Consider the following 10,242-nt stretch of genomic DNA (forward strand, 5'->3'; position numbering starts at 1 on the left):
AACAACCTTGCAAAAACTACAATCTGTAAGTAAGCTAATACCATGTACATCACAACTAAACACGTAGCCTTTTTCACTGACTACACAATAATAATCACAATCTACAATCTGTATGCAAATGCCTTTTGTGTCTACAATCTAGCAAATACCTGAATCCTTATAGATTCAAAATTTGTAACCTATGCGACTATATGACATAGTCAAAAATGCAGTATACCCAAAAATTATTGTTGAATCACTTCTATGTCTAGAATGGAGACCAAAATGACCTCATATGCCCAAAAAGATAGCGAATAACCCCTAAAGAGCTTGTTTGCATTGTGTACCCTATTCTTCATATTCATCAAGTTTTATTATAATTAGAAAATTACAACCCTACAAACCTTAGGAGTCTCCTATGGTTGTAATCCAAGGCAAATCGAGCAAAGTGGAAGGGCTTCTTATCCATTGCTTGCTTACTTCCTTTCATACTCCAACGCTTTCACCTCAACTTTCAATCAAGCGTCATGTAGCCGTGGGATAGCTTTGATACCATGAAAATAGAAAAGAGAGAGCAAGGTTAAAGAACCCAAGAGCACACATACAAAAACAATGGAGACTTGAGTTCATGAAGAGATAGGGCTGAAATCTTCTTCTTTTTATTTCTTTTTCTTCCACTAAAAAAAACTAAGTCTACAACATGATAAAAGACTAACATGAAAGTACCACAACGTATGTACACGCAATCACTAAGTGTGAATCTACTAAGAAAAAAAGATGTGGCACAATGAATGTGCCATAGCCAAGGGTGGACCATGTGGCTATAGTCCAACTACTGTAGAATCACTAGTGTATTCTCATGTCGGTCACCTAACATGCCAGTGAGTAATATCCTGCCACATCACCATGATGTGTAGTGGATGCTAGCTCATGTAGAGTTCGAGTCCCAAGCTTGGCCATTCCATGTTCATCTCAAAGTGGCATAGACCATCATGTTGCCCGTGCTTACTTATGTTTTGCCACTTCTACACTAGATTGGCACTAGCTTGAATGTTCTTACCATGAACATCGGTTTCATGTTATGGAAAAAGACTTATTGCATGCATGTATCTCTTGAATTTCTTGGAGCCATATTTGCACTACAAAAAGCATAGGTGGTGGGGCTATTCTACATGCTAAGACTTATATGGTGGCTCTTCATTGGTCACTTTTTCGTGCATTGTACAATGATCATCACCCCAGGTCTTTATTGTCCATTTTTATCTGGAGGACTAGGGTCTCATGCATGGTAATACTAGCATTCAGGGCTCATGGTGGCACAACCTTGACACGTATGTCCATTTCTCAACATCTTCTTTTTTGGTGACCCTTTTTGGTATACTCATGGAAGCTAGTTTTTTAGAAGGCGTGCTAGCATTTAGTGGAGGATTGTAATTCTTTTTAGATGAAATTGTTGACTATGTCAAGGCTACTTTCATATAACACAAGGATCAATCAAAATTTAATCATATGGCACATCTAGATTACGGTTCTGTTGTGTTGATGCCACTTTGGTAGCGGTAGTGTGTTGGCATTTTTCCACATAGCGAGGAGACTTTCAAATCCATTGCGGATATCATGACTTATGGGGCAAGATTTTGATGGTATTGCAACATAAGCAACCCTTTTCTACCCTTGATTCTAATCATCCTTGGTAGGATTTGGGAGTCTACAAACTGACTTGATTTTGATAAGGCTTTGGCTAACCACATGTATCATCTTATGATCAACGATCATCATTAGTTGATCACCAAATCCAATACTATTTGGGGCTTGCATAAATATAAGGCTTGATGGAAAATGATTATGATGGAAGGCTAGCTAAATAAGACTCCCATCAAATGTAAGGTCTTTCTTTTAGGAGTGTTGATTGATAGACTTCCCCTTGCCTTTGCTCTTTCAAAGGGTCGAATCTTGAATGGCAATTGTTTCTTTTGCATTACCAAGGTGGAATCCTCTCATTACAAATTTATTTCCTAGCCTTTGGCTAGGAAAATCTAGATCCTCTTACCTAATATTTGGAGAGTGGTGGTTGAGCCATCACTTCAGACTAGGTCTTTGCTAAGGCAAAATATCCCACAACAATACAACCACATTGAAAGAGCAAAGGCAAGGTCTTTCAAAGTGATGCCTTTGCTCTTTCAATACTAAGTTATCTAAAATGCATTGTCACATTGTTGGAGAATTCATGCATCCACAAGACTAGGTTTTTGGGGGGTTTTTTGGAAAACCCAAATTGATACTCTCTGCAACCACATGTGACAATTGTTTTCTACTTTTTGCACTTTTGGGGAATGCTCAATCATATTGGACACTTGAGAGGTCTGCTACACTGGTAGTTTAGCACTAAATAATATGCAAGCCTCAATTTTAAGGAAAAATTGGCTTCTTGGCATGGGACGGTTTCTTCAATTTCTTTGCTACACATATAGTTCTCTCACAATTCTTGTATTCTAAGTTAAGAAATAAGTTTTCTCCCAAATATATCTAGAGGTTCTTTGTGGGGCAGTTTCTTCAATTTCTTTGCTATACATATAGTTCTCTCACAATTCTTGTATTCTAAGTTAAGAAGTAAGTTTTCTCCCAAACATACCTATAGGTTCTTTGTGGGGTGGTTTCTTCAATTTCTTTGCTATACATACAGTTCTCTCTCAATTCTTGTATTCTAAGTTAAGAAGTATGTTTTCTCCCAAACATATCTAGAGGTTCTTTGTTGGCAAAGACAAGCCAACCACATAATACTAAAAGGATATAAGGTGATAACACTTAAAATGGCCATGGGCAGCTACCAAGGATATATTTGAATATGTATCCCAATCAAATAAATGCTAATAAAGTGCTTTAGCATTGAGACTCTAAAGAGTCCTTTCAGGTAGACACTATGGCTGGCTTATTCATGTCATGGCCTACTGATGATCATATTCCTCACTTTCTGCCTTTATAATACACCCCACTTGGGCTGACACAGGTAGTATCATCATCAGGTGGCAAAATTAAAGTGAAGTTGCAAGTCTCTTGGCTCAATCCTTGATCATGCTCTTGTGTGTCCTTTGCATACAAGCATGTGTCCCTCTGAGCCTGTATCGTAGGCTAATAGACCTTCATTTCTAACCAGACAACAGCCCCTAGCGTAACATACCTACCTCATTGACATGGATGTGTGTAGTAAGGATACCAATAAGCAAAAGGATCATGATTGCATGGCAATGGAGGCCAAGTTAGGTCACAATGTTGCCCTAAATTCAACCATGTAACTACCTTATTGGGACAGCTTATTAAAGAATTGTAAGGATTGTCTACAAAAAGCCATCAATGACTCGTATAGCCATTAAGGCAGGTGCTAGCTCATTGTCTCTCCCCTTGAATGCACAACTGTTGTGACAGAAAAGTAGATTTGAGAGTTTATCAGCCTCACTCTTTGCACACTCTTACAGTTGATATCAGAGGTCTGCATGGCAGATCCAGACCTGTGTGACTGGAGAATTCAGTGATTTCAGAAGTGCAGCAGACCAGGAGTGGAAACTATTGACAGGCCGACATGGCACACACATCACAATAACAGCTATAGGTCCTCACGAACTCCTGGCTCAGTTATCAAGTCTAAACATGGCATGTAACCCACCTCCTTTACTCGTCTGTTCAGAACATTTGTGCACGTGAAAATAGTATCAATCTGTGTGTGCTTGTGATCCCCTACCATAAACTGCTGCAATTTATTGTTCACCTGAATACAAACTTTGCCAGGCTTCTTCCATGCACAGACAAGTTTTCTCATTTCTTGGACTTTTAAGCACATCATCCTGCATATGGGTATCAGCACATATATTTGCCATAAGCATGTAACCAGAAGCACCCTCAGGATCTAATCGGATAGCTTCATGGTAGCACTTTGCTCCCAGCTCAGTGTTGCCAAACGTTCTGCATGCTGTTAGCAAAGACAACCATCCAGTGATGTTCGAAGTGACCGGCATCGTTCCAAGCAACCTTGCTGCCTCCTTCAAGCAACCTGCCCGAGCAAGAAGGTCAACCATGCAGTTGAGATGCTCTACTGTTGGTGTGAGGCCATACATGCTCTTCATACGTTTGAAGTACTGATAACCTTTCTCCACTTCCCCTGAATGACTAAATGCAGCAAGAATGCTTGTGAAAGTGCAACGATCTGGTTTTAATCCCCGTCTTTGCATTTCATCCATGCACTGCTCCACCAGATCCCAGTCACCATGCTGAGAATAGCCTGTGATTAGTGCATTCCATGGTTCAACCTCTTGTATCTGCAGTCCCTGAAGGATCCTATGTGCCTCCATCAAATTTCCACAATTAACATACATATCCATTAAGGTGGTAGCAATACCAGCTTCTAGTTCCAGTCCACATTCAATGATATGATCATGAATCAGCCTGCCCTGTTCTGAAGCTCCTGTGTTGCCACACGCTTTCAACACAAGCAAAAACACACCAGCATTTGGCTCAAAGCCTGCTCCTTGCATCTCTGCAAGAAGTTCAAGTGCAGTGCATCCATCACCATTCTGTACATATCCATCTATGGTGACACCCCAGGACACTTCATCTTTAGCAGACAGGTTATCAAACAATTTCCGCCCTTCCTGTTGACCACCACACTTTGTGTACATGTCAATCAGGGTATTGACAACAGCCAAGTTTGATTCAAAGCCATGCCTTATTATATGATCATGTAGAATCCTACCCTGTACCAAATCTCCCATGGTTAAACATGCTTTCACAACTGTCAAATATATTACCTCATTTGATTCTTTGCCTTCTTCCTGCATTTTGACAAAGAGATTCCACACAAGAATGCCATGTCCTTGGGCAGCATAACCCATCAACATCGCACCCCATGATACCACAGTATGATCTTCTAACTTGTCAAACACTTTATGTGCATCCAACAAGCTTCCACATTTGGCATACATGTCAACAAGTGTATTTCCAATAAGAACATCTGACTCAATTGCTTTCTCAATTATATGCCCATGCACCATCATGGCTTCTTCTGTGGCTCCCTTGCTGGTACATGCTTTTAATATACATAAGATTAAGGCCACACTTGGCTGAAATTTTGCCTGTTGCATTTTTTCAAATAGTTCAAGAGCAGAATGAAGACACCCCTGCTGGGAATATCCTGAAATAATTGAATTCCATGACACACTATCCCGGTAGGCTAAACTGTCAAACACTTTCTGAGCATCCTCTAGGCTTCCACATTTAGCATACATGTCAACCAGAGAGTTCCCAATAATTAGATCAAACGTATTCACATTTATTATCACATGCACATGCATAAGCATACCCTCATCTAAGGCTAGTAAGCCACTACAAGCTTTCAACATGCAGGACAGTATAACTTTGTTTGGTCTGACACCATCCTGCAGCATTTGCTTGAAATATTGGAGTGCTACAAGACCATATCCATGACCAGCATATCCAGCAATAATCGTCCCCCATGTTACGGTTGTTTTATTCTGCATGCCTCCAAAAAGTTGTCCAGCTTCCTCCAAGCTACCACATTTCATATACATGTCAATAAGAGCATTTGCTAATGTTATGTCCGATGCAAACCCGCACCTTAGAGTCTGTCTGTGTATCACTGCACCCTGATCCACCCTCCCCAAGCTCCCACAAGCTTTCAACATGGTTAAGTATGTGACTTTGCATGGTTGGACACATTGATTTTGCATCTTTGCAAACAGTTCCAAAGCATATAGGCCACATTCCTGCTGAACGTAGCCTGCGATCAATGCATTCCATGTCACCACATCCCGATCCACCATAATATCAAACACTCGTTGTGCTTCTTTCAAACTTGTACATTTTGCATACATATCAATGAGAGAATTACCAACTACTAGATTGGAATCCGTGCCACTCTCCACAATCTGGTGATATATCAATGCACCATCAAAAATGAATCCTAAACTGCCACATGCTGTTAGTGCAGATACAAATAGAAACTTCTCAGGTTTTACTCCCAAAAGCTGTGTCTTCTTAAAAAACCTAAGAGCCATCTCACTTTCACCTAGCTCCATGTGTGCTGAAATTATAAAAGACCAGGTTTGGGATGTTGGTTCACACACACTGCGAAAGACTTGGTTTGCTTCACACAAGCTCCCACATGATGCAAACAGCCGGATAAGATGGTCTTGGAAAATGGAAAACAAAGACAGACCAGAACTTACAACCAGACAATGAGCTTGCCTTGCAAGCAAGAGGCTCTTCCTTTCGATGCAGACCTGCAGAAAGCAGAGCATTATATCCCTCTGAATGGGCTCAGTCCCCTTCAAATCCATGAGGTTTAGGGTCTTCAGTGAATCTTTCAGACATGTCTCTTTGAAAGATAGTAGCATGTGATCCGCTGGGGTCTCCAGAGAGGAAGCCATTGCTGATGTTGATCAGAAGAAAGGTAACAGCCTACATTATCCGAATGCTATCATACTAATCATGAATAATTTACATGGTTAGGCATAAGAGGAAGCCATGGTTGATGTCGATCGGAAGGAAGGTAACAGGCTACATGATTACAATGCTACCATGATGAGCATAAATCAGCTCCATGGACCGATGCCTGACCTAATCCAAGTGGTGACCTCTATGGGATCAAATTGACAAGGAAAATTCTGTGCTGTTGTTTGGCTGTCGTGCTTGAGAACAGCCAATGCGCAATTTGTCCTTGTTTCATCAGCGGGCCAGAACTCATTTTTAGATCGTGAAAATACCATGTTTGGCAAATTTTACATGCACACAGAGTTATTGTCATCGTTGCATTTAGCTTCGTCGGCTATGGCGAGGGAAGAATATTCAGTTCGACAGCCATGTACCAGTTGGTTTAACTCCGACGAGGTCATTCTTGCGAGCGAGTCACGGGACAAGCGAAACCAAAAAACACAAAAACAGATGGCAAGTTAAGGGCAGCGTTCACGGCAAAACTCAGATGAAGTATTGGCAGCCAACAAGGAGACGATCGAGGAGCTCAACCATTCGCAAGACGACGCCCTTGAACAAGGCTTCCAGAGGACGAAGGTACATGTTCTCTAACATTTGATGATGAGGTGTTGAATCGCGTTTTCTTCCCGTATCACTTTGGAGCGCTAGTAAGGCTCTGCAACGGTTCCCTCCCTCCTACCGAGCTGCTGAAAGCATGGATGAGAGATAACTACGGAAGGCAAGGATACAAGGCTCTCTTCACTAGGTACCTTCCCAACAACTTCTTCGTCTTTCTCTTTGAAAACCAAGGAAATGGCTATCATTGTCCTCTCACATGGACAATGGATGCTCCGAAATGCCCCTCTCACCTTGTTCAAATGGTCTCTGAACTTTGATCCCAATGATCTGAAGGCCAATGAACATCCTAATACAGGTGGAATTCCCCAATCTGCTTGACCCCTTTAATCAAGTCCTAGGCTCCATAACCACGTCTCTAGGTAAGGTATTGATTGATCTCTAACATTAACCCCAGATGGTGCCCACAGATCTTAATAGAGATCGATAAGTAAGAAACTGAAGGAAATGATCATGATCAAGAACTCTAAAGGTCAGCCAATTAGGGTCTAGCCGATGGTCTACAAGAACTTGTCGAACACACATTTCAAAATCATGAAGCAGGGACACTTCATTAAAGACTGCCCCGAATGGGGCAAGGAATAGAAAAAAGATGAGCCCAAGCCTAATCGTCCCTCAGTTGTGACGATTAGGGGTTTCAAACGGTCCAACAGAAGAAAAATCATAATAATAACATGCAAAAAAACAATCAAACTAGGAAACCAACTAGTAACAAATTAAATTTTAGTAATAGATACGTAGCTCTCTTGGTTAACTATGGAGATGTTGTAGCCACAGGTAAGGGGATAGGAGAAACTCTATTAACCGAATCTAACTCTGATGATTTTCTACGAATCACACATGCAAGTGGATGACTTTGAGAAGGAAATCAATGAAGTGGATGTGAGCCTTCTCGAACAAGACAACATGGAAGCTATGTCTGAAAATGGTAAGTCACATGCAGAGGAGGAGTCTCTCCCCTCAGGCTCGTAACCCTTGTAGGTGACCCCAAGTACCCCTCTCCCCCCTGTCTTTGCTGCAAATAACTCGGCCAATAACAAACGTCGTCTCTCTAAAATTGGTTTTGACAATGCTAGCCCTCTCCCTAATAGTAAAGGCTCCAATTCCAAAGGGGGTAATTTTAAAAATAGTAAGAAATAATGATTAACAAGATCAATATTTTAAGCTACAACTGCAAGGGTCTCATTGACCCTAATAGGGGTAGAATAATCTGTTGAGATATCGAGCTCCACTCGTGATATGCCAGGGTGACCGTTGTGCATTTATGTCACCGACTTGTCAGTTGCAGATGCGGTTGGTACACTGCCCATGAATAATAGCTAGATGACAGCTATCCTTATCTACTCTAGTTCGTGGCTCAGTTAGTATGCCAGCTTAGTTAGTTGAGTTTGGTTTGAGACCCATATATAGGGTTCTTCTATTTCTATGTACTAGAGTTCTTTTTGGCTTACACAACTAAGAAGAGAAAAACTGTTTTCAGCCTCCACCTTTGTGTGTATTCCCCCATTGTGTAAGCAAGAAAGCTATAAGTGAGACTCCTTCCTTCTTTCCCACAATCTTGATATGGTATCAGAGCCTTGTTCATTGTAAGGAGCTCAAGAAAGCAAACCAAGCTCGCGGTGTTCTGGTAAGAAGACCAGTGTTGCTTTCATTTTTCTGTTTTGGGAGCAAGTCTCTGCAGGTAGCACAGCTGGAAAGTGCAAGAGTGCATTGTTCAGATTGAGACGCCCTTCGCGGTATAGCAAGAGGGCAATATATGCTGCGGGAAAGGGCTAGCTCTATTTTTTTGATTTGAGGCCATTTCGGGGCCTGTTTTGGAGGCGGAAGTTTTCTGCACGCACTTAGGAAAAGGCCCAGTTTTATGCTGTGCGACCACTGTTCTACAGGTCGGTGAAAAGTTACTGTAGAAATTGCATCGTATGCCTGTGCGCAGAGACATTGGGAGTTACAGAATCATCCTTGTTGCCTATTGATGCAAAATCGTCACTAGGAAGTGACTGTGTAGTCAAATACCACTTTCGTCAGTTTTGCAGATTTGCCCTTGTGAGGCTGAAGCTGTGTTCTTTGCAGTGACATAATTTTTTGCAGTGTTCTATAATGGCGTCTGATTCTCTTTCACAGATTGTCACTGAAAAGCTTAACAAGAACAACTTCCAAGCATGGAAGTTCAGAATGACGAATTTCCTTATGGGAAAAGGATATTGGGAATTCGTTACAGGAAATGAAGAAGAACCAGTTCTTCCTGATGTTCCCAATCAACAGCAAATGCAGGCATTTAAAGCATGGCATGAGAGAGCCAGAAAAGTTATGTACTGGCTGTCTATTAGTATTTCAAACTCTATGATTGTGCATATTCAGGATGCAAGTATGCCAAAGGAGGCATGGGATACTTTGTCAAAAATGTATAGCATAAATACGCAAGCCAGGAAAATGCAGCTCAAGCAAGAGTTGCACAATGTGCAAAGAGAAAATATGAGCATCAATGACTACCACATGAAGGTGAAGAAGATTGCAGATGCACTTGCTTCCATTGGGTCGCCAATGGAAGACGATGATTTAGTTTCTGTGACCTTGAATGGTCTAGGAAAGGATTATGCATAGTTCCGAGCATTCATTTCCGTCCGTGAAAGATTTCCTGATTTTGAGGAGTTGATTGCTCTTCTAATTTCTGAGGAGCAGAGAAATGGTGGTGCATCTTCTTTAGGAGGAACTTCAAAAGAAGCTGTCTTCTACTCAAATGCTGGAAGAGGTAGAGGCAGAGGTAGAGGAGGCCGATCTGGAGGCCGTGATAGAAATCAGAATATGCAGCAAACTCAAGAAAACCAGTCCTATGGAGGAGGACGTGGTAACTCTAGAGGCAGGGGGAGCCAAAGAGGTCGTGGTGGATGGCAAAGAGGCCAAAATGCAAACAGTAATGTTGAATGCCACTACTGTGGTAAAATGGATCATATGGCTAAAGACTGCTATAAAAAGCAGAATGACATCATGAATGGAAAATTGCAACAAGGAAATTATGCATCTTCTAGTAGACAGGGTGATGACAGAAATGAGCATTTGTTTATGGTGCAGCACATGAACAATTCTGTGACAAGTGTAGAAGAAAGCAACGATGTATGGTATGTTGACTTAGGTGCATCAAACCACATG

The 10,242-nt window shown here is 41.4% G+C and overlaps 1 pseudogene; it reads right to left on the bottom strand.

Moving 5' to 3' along the window:
- Positions 1-2,676: 2,676 nt before the first annotated feature.
- LOC148034100 (pentatricopeptide repeat-containing protein At2g33680-like) lies at positions 2,677-7,268 on the bottom strand (annotated as a pseudogene).
- Positions 7,269-10,242: the final 2,974 nt, after the last annotated feature.

The sequence above is a fragment of the Lygodium microphyllum genome, chromosome 7 (genome assembly GCF_053477565.2).
Source record: "Lygodium microphyllum isolate KBCC chromosome 7, Lygodium_microphyllum_v1.1.10, whole genome shotgun sequence".
Lineage (NCBI taxonomy): Eukaryota > Viridiplantae > Streptophyta > Polypodiopsida > Schizaeales > Lygodiaceae > Lygodium > Lygodium microphyllum.